General features: G+C 37.6%; 1 protein-coding gene across 2 annotated transcripts in view; it reads right to left on the bottom strand.

Annotated features, from left to right (window-relative positions):
• The window catches only part of LOC129577023 (protein odd-skipped-like), a 43,252-nt gene extending 32,788 nt beyond the window's left edge, over nucleotides 1-10,464 (bottom strand). Inside the window, exon 1 of one of the 2 annotated variants that reach the window (XM_055463386.1) lies at nucleotides 6,448-10,464. The gene's annotated coding sequence lies outside the window, so the exon portion shown is untranslated. The remainder of the gene's footprint in view (nucleotides 1-6,447) is intronic. The other variant, XM_055463387.1, reaches the window with a different exon arrangement.
• Between the last annotated feature and the right edge of the window lie 4,740 nt (nucleotides 10,465-15,204).

Here is a 15,204-nt window from a genome sequence, read left to right on the forward strand (position 1 = left end):
TTAGTCCTAGCGGACATAAATTCTTGTTTCGTTTTGTTTTGATTTTTCTGTTTCTCTCTCACCCACTCTCTGTCTCGAACGCTCTCTTTCTCAAATGATGGATATTTTCTTCAAAACACATCTACAAAGATTTTTTCGTCGTTGTCTTTTTTTATCGCGTGGTTCTCGTTTTTTCCCTTCACACACACGCATCGACTTCTAGGCGAATCATGTATACAACATTTAAGCTGATGAAGAACGAAAACAAAAAACAGCAACCATTGTATGTAAACATTTGTTTATCATGGCTTTAGCATATATATACCCAATGATCATCAGCAGCGAGTAAATCGCAAGCGATTTTAATTTCCGTTTTGACATTTTATTTCCAAATCAATTATATTTCGCCGTTCGTTTGAATTTTTTTTTCGTCTTCTCTGCACCAATTTGTACGGCGGCACCTCGCGAATGAAACAAACACATAAAGTTCGATGGACGATTCTTGGTAAATGTAGCGCAGATTAAAATATTTAACGAATCCAAATTGATGAGAGAGAGAAAGAGTTTTTATGGGTTTCAACACCTCAGGTAAAACTGACTAAGCAGATGATTCGTAAATCATCTTTGATGAAATGTGAACATTTCTCGTACGCGATTCTCTTGTATTTAACGAGCTGTATTCAATCGGTTACTTAAATGCCCCAAAACCTTGTCACTTTAGCACTGTCTTTAGCTTTACCGTGCCATGAAAAACAATAAAAACCGATCATACTATTTTCCGATTTCATCTCATTCAATCAACAGAAATGCTTCCGTTTCTGTTGGATTTCTAATTTTTCCATTGCTTTTTGCGACGATAGCATGTTCAATGTGGTTTGTGATTTAATTTCGATAACAATAAGTCAATAAAAAAATATAGAATAAAGATTGTATTGTGTTATAGAGAGAGAGAGAGAGAGAGAGAGAGAGAGAGAATTGGTGTTATTTTTTTCAAGCGACATTTGAAATGAAATGGTCACAGTCAAACACATCATTTCCATTACAAATTTTCATTGTTCAAAAATCGTCGCGAAATGTGAATAAATTAAAATAAAATCAACAAAAACAAAGACAAAGACCGAAAAAAACACACACACACACACACACACACACACACGAAACAACTAGACAACGGTATAAATTGCATGCTTGATGTTTTGAGGGCTTTTCAAAGTGGTTGATGTACATAAGTTTACGATCAATTTACGTTACTTTCCGAATCGAATCGAATCGAATCGTAGTCAATGTATACAAATATATTTGAAATAAAAAAGAAGCAGCGAAAGAAGTGAATGATTAATCAAAATCGATAACGCAATTTTTCCCACAAAAATATCAGTGTCGAACCTGTCGGGGCCGACGCAATGATATAGACGGGCGATTGTGTGTGTGCTTGAGAGTGTTATTCTGTGCGCGCGCGGCGTGCACATGGCCACTTCATCAAATGAATGTGACTCTTTGGATTGCAACGGCCCGAGAAAGAAAAAAACCGAAAAAAAGAGAAGGAAAAAACAAAATCAAATACGAAAACATTTAATTGCAAAGATTCAATTCACGGAATGCGATTCGAAACATTTTATTGAGCCATTGTCTGCCTTGAACGTAACGAAAACATTTTTCATCATTATTATTTGAAGGAGAGAAAGAGAACGGGGGAGAGCAAGAGCGAGAGATAAAACATTCAGTAGCGAACAGAAAATGCTGTTAGATTGTGTTGTGCGCACTGATTGTCACTGTTCGAGCGGTCACAGTGGCGGCGGCGGTGGTGGCGGCGATCAGTTTCGAATCAATCAAATGAAAAAAATAATAATAATTTCTTACAGCTCGAAAATGCCTTTATCGGTTGCACAGTGAGTCAATTCGTTTTTTCATCTCAATTTAGTTGTCATGCATCCAGCCGAATATTAATTGTTCAATGAGTTGATGTGGGGAGTTTTAAGGCGAGCGTGAGCGTGCACATACTTGCCCGTTCGATCATATTGCGACATGCTATGGTGTCATAAGCCGAGTGAGAGAGAGAGAGAGAGAGAGAGAGAGGGAGAGAAAGAGCGACGTCAATTTGTGTGATTGCGAGTACGGATTGTCTTTGCCGACCCGAGACACGACATCATCGAAACGTCCATTTAAGCAAACTACTCAAACGACGTATTAAAATGTGTGTACACATTGGAAGGGACCCCGATTGATATGTCTCTCACTCATGAGAACGATGCCACACGACTGAATGTATTTTTCTTTCTCTTGTTGTTGTTGTCGTGGCCGTTGTCGTCGTAATCGTCATCGAAAAACGAGATACGCGCGCTCGCACACGAGAAACAAAGCGAGAGCGACAGACTTTGATGCTGTTGCTGTTGTTATGTTATTAGTGTTTTCTAAACACAATGCATGGCATTAAATAAAAAAGCTTGATCATGAAAATGGTATAGGCGGAAAAAAATAAATACCGACACACACCGAAAAAAGGCAACAGCACCAAAAACAAACGGGAAAAAATCAACACTCATTACACATGAGTAGTGAGAGGCAATGGTTGTGTCCCTAGATGTGTTCACAAATAAATATTTAACAAAACGGGCACCACCACCACCAACAACAACAACAACAACAAGAGCCACAGCAGCAGCGAAAACAGCCAAAAAGAATCTCTTCATTTTTATTATGTACGGAGAACGAGTGATTATTTCGTTGATTACGGTCAGCATCGCCGTTCGTTGCAACACACTCACGCCCGAACACATTCTCTGTCTCTATCCCCCTGTCTCTCACTCGCTCTCTCCCTCACCCGTTCTTTATTACTGCCTTTAAACGAATCCACGAAACGACTAATGCGATTCAATCGAACGAACAATTATAATAATAATCAAATCAGTGATTCTAGGTTCTTGTGTTTCGTATTTCCATTTTGCCCATTTGCTTTCATACACATGAATAAATAGATTTCCTTTTTGTTTCATTGTCCGATGTGCGAGCGAGTGAGTGAGCGGGCAAGCGGGTGACCGCGTTAGTGTTTGTGTTCGCCTTTACATTTCGATTGATCGGCTATTTTCGAAACCGAATGGGAAGAGTAAAAAAAAATAACCATAACCATTATACATATAGGAATAGTTCAAAAGTTCAGCGCACAAAGCTCAACACATAGTCGTGTAACTACACATACTCATTTCGAGTCGTTTTTTTTTTGTTCTTTCTTTAAATACGTACGGTTTTAATTTTCAACGCTTTTCATTTAAGATTTGTTGATGGTTGTTGGCATGTTTCCCTTTCGAAAATTTGATTTTTTTTTCCAGTACGTGTGATATTGTGAATTTGCTTAAAAACATTATTTTTTGTTTCGTTTGAAGACGATGAATAAAAATACAAACAAAACGAAAAAAAAGAGTCAACCCAAAAGATCAACACATTCAATGTATGGAATAGTACTCGTACATTAACACATTTTCCATCCTCGTGGAAGCGTGTCGCGAGCACACCGTCTCACTCGGTCGGTTGGTCGGTCGCACTCATTCGACGTTCGCACACGAAAGTGATTTGATTTTCATTAGAAATTTATCACACTAAAAAAAACTCTCTATGCGCGCGTGAGACCCATTCTCAATCTTGTCGAGAAAAAAAAGTCATCCACATGTTTGTTTTTTTTTTGCTCGCAAGAGAGATGAGATCTTGTTTGAATGAAACAGACACTTTTCAATCGCAACCCACTTTATGATAGAGTAATCATAAGTGTACACAATTTGACATTAATAAAGTGCTGACGTTGTTGTGTCATATTGTCTGCAATTGGTTCGATTGTTGAAACCGCAATTTGTCGTTTTTTTTTCGTTTGCTTCTTTCTCTTGTTGTTCGAATCGGAATGGAAATAATCAAAACAAAAGACTGGCGCGCGAGCATACGTCATAAAAAAATACCTCAATGAGTGCGTGATAATCATATATCGACAACGGGTTTTTTGTGATTTCGTGTTCATTTTTTTTTGCAAACTTTCAAACCAAAAAATCGGCTATATTTTGGATATTTTGTTGTAATTCATTCCCAAAGTTAGCTCAACACCACACACACACACGCACACATTTAAATGTAAATGCAAATTGAGCGCACCCGTAGTCGGTGTTTGTGAGCGTTTGCGGCAATCGTGTTGTGATTGTAATGAATTCACTCACTCGTTCGCGCCGCTACTTCTTTTTATTCAAAATCCAGCCCATTTGAATAGCGTGTTAAAAATAAAATAGCACGATTTTTTTTTCGTGTGTGTGCTTCTTGCTTCACTTCTTTTCGATTTGGTTATACAATACACAGGGAAAAATGACGAAGAAAATAGCCGATCTACGATTCCAAAATAATGAAACCGAACAAAAAATAGAAGAAAAAGATACAGTGATGTGTACTGTGTATTGGACACTGTGGAAAGAAGAGCCCCTAGAGACAATCGCGCATACTCGCTTATTTGCGCGCGAAACCAAAGCGCAGCCACATGAAAATGAAAACGAAGCCATCGTATTTGTATTTAAATTAAATGCAAAATTGCAAATTTACACCAAATCATTTCTTTTTCTTTCTGTTCACTGTTTTTCTTCTTCTTTACATTTTGTGTGTGTGTTCTTCTTTCTGTGGTTCAGTTTGTTTCGATTATTTATGTAAGTTTTTGTGTGTATTTGCTTTTCTATCTTTCTCTCTCATGCCGCACATGCACTTACAACAAAAAAGACAAACCATTCGGAGCGGTTTTTGGGCTGGCATGCGTTTTTATTTTCACCGCTGTCACACTCTTCGCTTCGTTTTTTCCACCCGAGTGTATGTGTTTTCATTATTTCGCGTGCGTTTCGTATGAATTCCAACAAGAAAAAGGGAAAGAAAGAAAGAACGAGGGAGGGAGAGAGAGAGAGAGAGCGTGAAAAAAAAAATTGTGCATAATAAAGTTTACGCTACATGCGGTCAAAAGTTAAACACTTGAACGACAAACCTTCATATTTTTAGGTGGCCATGCACATTTCTCTACTGATCCTATTTTACTGTGTTCCTAATTTTTTCCCTCTCTGTTCGTTTGGCCGCCTTTGGAAATCGAGCAATTGAGCGCTTATGCAGCGGGGCAACAGTAACCGCAGCAAGACTTCCAAGAAAATGATCTTGCTTGAAAATGTGTGAAATGATTTTTATGGCTTAAGTTTTCAATATGAATTGCGATTTTCCAATCGCCGAACAAAAAATGCATTAATAATTTGCTTTTCGGTTATGTGCTCAGCAAGAAGAAAAAAATAGTTCACCACCATTTGATGTGTTCATCTTGGCGTATCGGTTTGGGCCATTGTGTCTGGTGTCTTTTTTCTTTACATTTTCCAGAGGATTATTTTTGAGGATATGCAAAATTATTCGCTAAGCATAGCCTTTGTTTCTTTTTATTTTGAATATTTTTTTCCCTTTCTTTCGTTAGCTGGTTTTTTTCTTTCGTCCATACATGGATGGAAAAAAAAAACACACGGAGAACGCAACATTGAATTCGGCTCGATGAGCTGATACGGTAGTCGAGAACTCATTCTTTCGTCTGCATTGCGGATGAATATAAGTCAAATGAAATGGAATAGAGAATGGGCTAAAGATACGGATATATTCTGTGGCCATTGTGGAATGCACTAAAAAAAATTCAAGCAAACACACTCACATTTCGGCTTCAGTGCATTTATTCGAACAGCGATATATTTTTGTGGTGGAAATGAACCACCACCACCACCACCATCACCATTCGCCAAATCCATCCATTAGATTCCTCCATTTCATTCTATGTTCGTTGTTATTCTTCTTCTCCTTTCTTCTATCTCCTCTCTGCACATCAATCGGAAGCAATTTACGATTGGATAAAAGAACGAAAAAAAAGTAAACCTCATCGTTACATCGAAAAGTCAATGGTTCGGGAGTCGCCAAGTTCATTTGTTGATCTTCTCTCGACACAAACGGGAGCACATAAATAAAATCAGAAATGCCTCCCCAAAATTCGCGATGAGCTTTGCCCGTTTGCACACACAATTGTGTGTGTTTAATCCGAATGCAGAAGCGATGAAATGAGTGCGAGTATGGAATAAACTGGCCACCGCCACACTCACATACCGCACAAAAATTCATCCACAATGTCTCAGCCAGTTGAGCGGTCGGTATGTGTTTGTATGTGTGGTGGCAACACATTAAAAATTGGAAACGCATTGACCCATTATCATTTATATTGCTCCGGGATCATACATACTATAATATACGATACGAAGGGGCGCTTTTCCAGCAGCACCAGCACGGGCAAAAATGCATTAAATATAAAATTTATAAAAATGAACATTTTGCTTTTTAGCGACGACGGCGGCGGTGGTGGTGGTGCTGGCTCTCTTCTGGTTTTTCGGTCGATTTTACGAAAAATTCTATATCTATTTTTGGTACTTGGCCAACACTTACCGAATGATAATCGTAATGATGTCGTGGTTGTAGTTTAGTTCTTGTTTTTTGCTCCTTTTCTGCTGCTCCTGGCTGCTTGTTCTCCTTTCGGCAATTCTGTTGGCTCTTTGTGATATCTCTTCAGCCGATTTACTCTTTGCTTTATGCCTCTATTTCTCTATCTATTATTCGTTGTTGTTTTCTTCGTTTCTTTTCGTTCACTGTGTCTTTTACTATGATTATACCGAATTTTTTTTTTGTTTTATTTTGGTCGTTGTCGCTTTGCCACACACTATGGTAATGATGTTGGCCTCTACAGTTTCCGCAAACGAGGCAAAATTTCGTATACAGATAATAAATGTGTTCCTTTCGGTTGGTCGAGTAGTGCAATTAAATCCATGTGCGTGATTTACGATGCGACACACTGGATTCTATGGGGCGAGCGCTCTTTATTCGCGTGGTTGTTTCGCTTTTTTTTTCGTTCTCAGTGCGTGTGTGTGTGTGTGTGTGTGTGTGCAATGATGACGAAGCCGATTGTTGACACAGCGTTGTTGTTGGTGATGGTGGTTTGCAGTTGAAATGTCAAGCTCTTTTGTTCACAAAACACTAAATTTTTTTTTCTCAATCACGCGCTTTCCGCAATTATTTATATTTAAACTCTCTTTCTCACTCACTCTCTTAGCAAAATTCAAAATGTTGTTCCTGTTTTTTTTCGGGTGATTTTTTTTCTTCCTCCTATGAAGGCGAAATTTTCAGCGGTTTTACGATTAGATTAATGAATTACCAATGAATTTGATGTGTATTTGTGTGCTTGAATTCCGTCTTCAGTGTATGTTCGGCTTGGAATCGTTGTGCGAGAGAAATTAATTCACACAATGCGATGATCATCAGCAATGTTTGAGCTACACAGTTACAACAACACAGTCGCGACGCGCCCAATGTTTATGTGCGAGAATATTTGCGTTGCTGTCGTTTGTATTTGCGGCCGCTCCAGTAGGCTTTGACATTTACATGCACAAAAATTGCGTTTGGTTTGGCTATTGTTTACCACCAACGATGCTTTTTTTTTAAATTTGTCAAATAGCTCGTCCAGTAGCAGCAACAATGTATGGTGAAATGAGTTTCGGCTAACTGTTGTGGTTGTATGTGAGTGAGCCGTTCAAATCGCAATTGTATCGGTTTCTTGGGGTTCAAGTAAATGACCACTGGCACTCGCACAAATTCTCTCTCGTTCTTATCACTTTTGTGCTTCTTCTATTTAGTTTGTTGATTTTTTTCTCTCTCCTTTCTCTGTCTGTCACACGAATAGACAACAAATCTTTCGGCTCGTTTCTATCTATTTTGTGTCTAACACGAAAACGCACACGATCGCGACCGACGACAATGACAACGACGTTTTTGTCCGAACAACGACTATGAAAAACTAATAAAACAAACAAAATAATCTCGTATGTAAGACACTTAGTTGGCGTTTCAAACGGTTGCTTTGCTTCTTCTTCGTTTTTTTCTTTCTTTTTAGAACGTGCTCATCGATTACACATTTCCGATATCTTCTCTTTTTTCTTTCAATATCGCTCCCTCTCTCTTTCTGTTCACTAACTTTATGTATTGTTTCGAATATGTGTGCGATTATTTTACGAAAAAATATTCATTCTTTGCCTTAATCTACTCCTGAATTTGCACCACTTTTTTGTGTATTATTAAATTGTAAGTGTATTTTCTTTTAGTTTAGGCTCTCTAAAACGGTTTCGCTTTGAGCTGCTCTCTTCTTTTCTGTTTGATATAAGCGTTTCGATTCACAAAATATTTATATGTTTAGTTGTTTTTTTTTTAAGTAAATTGTTGCGATGTTTCAAAAGCAATTTATATAAAAGTTGTTTACTTGTGAGTAGATTTTAAGGGCGGTAAATGATTAAATATGAAATTTTTCTTTTAAATTTAGGTTTTGTTGTTGTTTTTAAATCTCGTTTTTTTTACTTGGCAAATTGCTTAAGAAGTAAGTATTTTGGAGGATAATCACTGAATTGGACTTAAGGGGGGCGAGTTTTAATAAGTTTTAAAAAGTTACCGTTGTTGAATTATGTAAAAAATATATATGCATTTCTCGGTTGTTGTATTTTTTAAGTTCTCAATTGTGCTGCAATTGGATTTGTGATCGCGCGACGATTGTATAAATATTTTGTTTGATTGTTTTTGGCGAAAAAGATCGGAGAAAAGTTTTTTTTTGCTTAGCTTTGATCGTTGTGTTTTACAAGCTGTGTATAAATATTATAAGATGAGTTTTAATAAGAAAATCACCGATTCATTGAAGGTTTTTTTTGTGTGTGTGTTAAAGTCTATTATTCTTACGTATAGGAAAAAACCGTCTTGTTCTGCATGTGTTAAATAGATTTTTCGTAGATTTTGCGATGATTTCAAAAATGATTCGAAGCGTATTTTATGAGTAAACTGTGTGTGTGTGTGTGTGTGTGTTTGTAGACCGAAAAAGACAGGCGTTGGAAACGGACAAAGTATCGTTTTTAGTTTGGTTTTTACTAAAATGATTGCTGTTATTATTACGATTGCTTTAGCTGCTTATAGTCTTAAGTGGAAATTGTAATGATTATCATTAAATAATAGCGTAGAATTCGACCAAAAAAGAAGCAAATGTTGTTGTTATTTTTTGGGCTGTTGTTGTTTGGTTGTTTCTTCTGTATATTTTTTCGAGTTGTATTACGTTTCATTTGGTGTTGTTGTCTTTATTTTCTCGTTACACACAACCAAATAACACATATAGACACACACTTCTGGAATTGTGGTTTATTTAAATATCGTTCGTTTTTTTTTTTTTGAGTCACCAATTGTTAACTACCACTTTGATTAAGCGACCCATGACAATTGACAACACACGGTGGATTCAAAAAGTGTCACACAAATGCGCGCGCTCGTTCTCGATTTTAATGCAAACGAAAAACATTCGATTTGTTTTAACACACATTTAACTGTGGCGCACACTCTTGATTTTGCAATTGATCGCTTTTTTTCGTTTTCAATCTGATTCAATCGAAATTTTTCTCTTTTTTTTCTTCTATTCTTCAATTCACACAAAATGACGACACCAGATTTGTGTGTGCGTCGTTTCCACTTCCGCTACTTTTTTGTTTGGTGTGGTGCGCGCGTTTTGCGATCAAAGTACTCGGTTCACACTCTTCTTCTCACTAGATTATCACCCGCGTGATTTTGAAACCAACAAAAACGGCGTTTTTTTCGCTTCGTTTTCTTTCTTTCTTGTTTTGCGTTTTTTTTTGGCAATGATTTGTGTTATAGTCTATATATGTGTATGATGTTCAAAGTGCACTTGAATTGTGTAGCAAATAAAAAAAAACGGTAAATTTTTGTTTTCTTCTGTCAATTATGGTCCATAGAATTCGAATCAATTAATATCACTCACACTCGTTTCGGTTGACGTTTTGTTCTTTGCGCGCGAAATTTCTCACACTTTACTATTGAAAAAAAAAAACTGAATTTCAGGAACACCGACAACAAAATTTATGCGCCTTGAATTCTCTGTTCCTGAAATCACACACTATTTCGGGGTGTCTTCGGATGATAAGAATTTTAAGTTGTTTTTTTTGTGTTGTGTTTACGTTTTTTCGCAGATCAAATCAACAAACATCTATCTCGCGAGAACAGTTCTGAGTGTTGTTTTTTGGTTTCGATTCGGCAGATTAGTTGGTTTATATTATATTGTTTTTGTTGTGTGTGTGATTTGTGTTTCTTTTTCGTATTGTTGTTTATGTATAAACTTAAATTGTACAATTGAAAATAGAGAACGATTGTTTTTCTTTTGAAATTTCTTGGAAACGTTTTTATTGAATAAATTAGAGTTTAGTTTCGAATTTTCAAATCAAAATCAAAAATCAAAATTTTGAGCGAGAGAAAAATGAACGAAACCAAAAAGAAAAAATTATTATTGTGTTTGAATTGACACAGACATACAGAACCGATACGATCTTCTGCATGGGTCGATCTTGTCGGTTGTGTGTATAAACCGATACTGAATTTCATGACTAGTACTCGAGTACAGTGTAGTAGGGCGAGTATGGGAGAAAATACACACAACAGAAGCAGCAGCAGCAGTACGCTGTGGCAGGCGAACGCGTTTCAGGCCCTGACAGTTCAGTTTCGGTGCCGTTGTACGTTGCTAAAGAGTGAGTGTGAGAGTATGCGGCGTTGCATGTATGCGATGCGATGCGATGCATGCTTCTTTTTCACAAGCAACAACTCCGATGTTTGTGTATGCTTCTGCTGTTGCTGCTGCTGAGTTGTGTGGTGGCATTTCGATGTAGCCACCACACACCATAGTGGAAAAAGAGCGAACAGTTGTGTGTTGCGTCTCATCCGACGCATTACATCTGTGTATATATCGGTTACACCAACGATTTTGATTTCTTATGCTTCTTCTTCATTTCGATTCTCTCCTTCGACAGTAGCAGCAACAGCAACAGCAGCAGCAGAAGCAGCCGACGAGAGCGCATTGGAATGGTATGCGTATTGCATGGGAATTTCGGTGTATTCGTTGTCCGTTCCATGTGACTCGTGTCCGTTCGACAATACACACACACGCACACACTTTCTGTACACATCAATGAATGAAGGCATCGCAACACAATCATTGGTTGGAGTGAGAGCTGCATGTGTTGTTTTTTTTTCTCTTCATTTCGCCTAATAGTTTGGCTCATTGCTTAGCCATTCATTTGGCTGCTTTGACCGAATAGAGATGGATGAACAACAATTGCATGTACGCGAGACCGAAGACACAAACGCGATACGATTCAATCGTGCTGCATGCTCTCGATGACAATACATCCATGTGTATTGATGTAAATGAATTCTGCACGTAGTTGCCGTAGTCGTGAGTTTGTGTGTGTGTATCGCACATGAAAAATTGTACGCCAAATTATCACAAACAAATAGCATCAGAGTATTTGCTGAGAAAATCTCTGAATGCATCATAAGTTTTTTTTTTTTGCTTCGAAGATCGATTCATTCTATCTCTGCTTGCGACAACTACAAATCAAAAGCCGTGTATCTCTATACTTGTAGCAGCCACAGCAGCAGCAGCAGCAGCAGCGGCAAATGTGTATACGAATGTTGCGGGTTGCGCAATTTAAATATGCGCACCTCCTATTTTTTTCGTAGTCGTTGAACACGTTGTTCCACTACATGGTCGCGCGCGCAAATTATCGCCGATTTGTTGCCGCTGTCTCGTTCGTTCTTGTGCTCTCTCCAAACCACTCACTCAACTGTGGCGTCGACGACGAATGAAGAAATGATCGGCGCACAACGAGCGTTGTGTTTATGTGCAAAATACACGCGCTTCTCACCACTCAACCAACATCCAATGACAACCGTGATCAACTGTGACGCGATAGATTTTTGCGTCCACACAGCGTCGCACAACAAAAAGTGAGGGAGGGTGAACTAAGCCCACGATTTCAATGCGATCATGTCTATTTTTTTCGCCGTCTTCTCTTTCATCACAGTCCCATGAAATCTTTTACCTCTTTACTGGATTTTTTTTTTCATTGGCTGTTTGGTTTTTTTTCTTCGCTCGTTATGAATTCTTTTTTCGCCGAATTGATGAGTCGAAAATCTGTTTTTTTTTTGTCTATATTTTTTTTTTTCTTTGGCGCAGCTTGATCTTAAATTAATTGAGGTATCGTTTTTTTATCAAAATGAAGAATTAAAATATATGACCCGGCCCAACGCTTGAAAAAAACACATGCCCATACAAAAAAAAAATGTCTATGATTGATATAGAAATGGACCGAATTAAAGTTTATTTTTGGGCATCGATTCAAATTTGGTGGTTTTCATTTTCTGCCATGCGATTTGGATTCGATCGAAAATACTTAATGGAAAATGCAAACAAGCTGATAAGTAAATTGTGATACACGATGAAATAAGATATGAACACCATTGAAAAAAGGCATAATTAAAGCGTGAAAAGAACGACTTTTAGTGATTTAATGTGTAATTTGATGCGAATTGTATGTACCGAAGAAAGAAAAACATCATAATGCGAGCTTGGGAATTTCGAGCTTGAATTTCTTTTCGCACTCGCAAAAAAAGGTAGTACAGCAACAAGAACAACAGCCATTTGTGCAGCTTTTGTGAAAAGATGTCATGTCGTTGAGAGAGAGTTCTTTAGAAATATTCATTGGCCACCCCACACCATTAAAAGTCGTGGGAACCGAACGAAATCTGTGACTTCGTTGGAACAATCCATCCACACGATGGTTAAACAACGGTAACTAGAGCTAAAATTCATGTTGTAAATGACATAACAACAACAGCAGACCAACGACGAAAAAAAAAATGAGAACGAATTGTAGTGCAGGCTGGTTCAAATTCCCTGTGTGTATGTGTCATAAATGCACGTAAATTACGTCACAAAGAAATTCACCTTTTGCGAGGCGACAGGGTTCAATGCGGAGAACGAAACGAGCGAATAAGCTTCATGGGAGGTGAAGGAGAAGCAACGACAACGACACAAAAATTCTGCAAAAAAGAAAACACACACAAAAACGGGAACGCATTTGATGACAACAACAAAAAACGCGCACATATACTGCGTATTTAATCATAAATGACGCAAAAATGACGAAACAAATGAACACAAGACAGACATATACAGAACAAGCGCGAAAAGAAAATTAAATATGAGAAATGTAGCGAAACTTACTTGTTTAATTGTCGCTTGTAGGTATATCTGATTCCGGTGAACGAATGACAGAAGAAACAAATAAATGCCAAATAAATGAACGACAGCAGCGTCGAATCATGCACGCATATAATTCAAATTTTGAAGATTGATGACACCAGTACTGTGTGCAAACAATGTAGCCCGGATCGAGAGAGGTTTTCCTTCTTTTGATTTGCTGCTGCCGTGCCGTTGTTGTTGCTGTTGTTATTTTTTTTTCTCTCTTATTTCACTCTCTTCTCGGTTCGCTTCACAAGCGCCTTATAGCGCAGAATAAGCATTAGAATTGAAAATGAAAAATAATAAGAAGAAAAAGAAGAAGAAGAAGAAGGAAAAAACAGCGTAATCACAGCTCAACAAAACGGAACACAAACGCCTAAAACCAGTCGTCACAAGTAAACAGAAAACTCGATTTACCGAGGCCTACTCAATACACTCATACACACACAATCACACACACGCTCTCGCTCATACACACCCAAGACAAGAAAAGTTGGGGTGACAAAACAAAAGCCTGATTTTAACGAGCAACATATTATTTAGAAAGAACGCAATTTTATAATGTAATAACTTGGTATTGCATTTACGCCGTAAGCAGATGTGTGATTTTCCTTTTCACGACAACAACGACAACGATGACGATGACGACCGACTCCCCGGAACATTGACGCTCGCTACGAAATTGCTTGGTAGCTTTATAGAATGTTCGAAATAGCAAAAACCAGCCATAAAAAACAATTACGCATTCAATCGTCATTTTTCTATATATTATGCATAAACTTTTTAAGGAGTTTATTTCTTCAATAGCGCGCAGAAAAACAGACACACACACACACACACACGCACACCAATCGAACCGAACGAAAAATAAAATGATTGTTATTATTTCATCACATTACAAATCGGTTCACCTCATCTCAGATAAATTGCGATAAATTCCATTGCATCGTCGAGAATTCGAGAATTTTGCGCTGAGGTCGATCGATCGAGATACAGACGACAATACACATATGCTGAAATTTTATTCACAGATTTCAATCAGATTTTTTTATTGACGTATCCAAAATGTTTCTCTTTTTTTTTTGCTCAATTTTATGGATTTTGAAAAAATCTCGTTTTCAACACAATTTCAAATCGAAAACCAATTCCAAAGTAATTCGCAACCGAAATATATTTCGGTTAGAAATATATATAGATTATATTGTTTTGACATAGCGTTGCATTTCAATTGCATTCAAACCGATTTTTGTAAGTCGATTTCGAATGCAATGGCATATGTAAATGTCGTTCTGCCTACTGCATTGTAATTCCAAAGAGATAGTGTGGCGATTTGGGTTTCATGCCATGCAAAATCGCCTTTAATTGAATCAAATGAAAGTGGTCGGAAACAAGAACGCGGTTGAAATGGTATCGAAAATTCAAGTCCACCTCTTCAGAAATTCTCTCTTGTGCATTAAGTAAATGCGATGCATTGTATCTCTGTGGCTGTGTGATTAAATGCTATATATTCTCAGTTTGATTGTAATGTACCCGAATCTATTAGAAACAGCGAGGGCCCACTGTAGCTTCTCTAGAAAAATATTAAATCAACAATCATAAACGAAATATATCCAATTGAACCTCGAGTCTCAAATGAAAAATTTAAATACTTTAATCTCCATTTCGACGAAAATATATATCCCCCGACCAATCAGACCAAAACGAAGATTTTCTGGATGATCCAAAGGCCAAGCGATGGTTGATGTATTTTAGAAAATTGATTGTCGCATTCAATCAAAGAGAGAAAAGCTCTTTGATTACCATACGATGTAGAACCCTTTGAAAAAAGAAGCAAAGCCAAATGTTCGAGTAATTGTAATTAATGCTTTTATGTGTGTGTGTGTGCTGGCTTCGCTTGAGCCCTGTGGACATTGATCATTCGACGAAAGTTCAATTTCAAATGACCGCACATCTGTGAATTACGGCGTATTGTTTCACATGCTATAACGCAACGCAGCAAATGTAATAAAACGTTGCACGGCATACGCATCTGA

This window comes from Sitodiplosis mosellana, unplaced genomic scaffold (assembly GCF_009176505.1).
Source record: "Sitodiplosis mosellana isolate CC-2019 unplaced genomic scaffold, AAFC_SMos_1.0 Smas_scaffold_6197, whole genome shotgun sequence".
In the NCBI taxonomy this organism is placed as follows: Eukaryota; Metazoa; Arthropoda; class Insecta; order Diptera; family Cecidomyiidae; genus Sitodiplosis; species Sitodiplosis mosellana.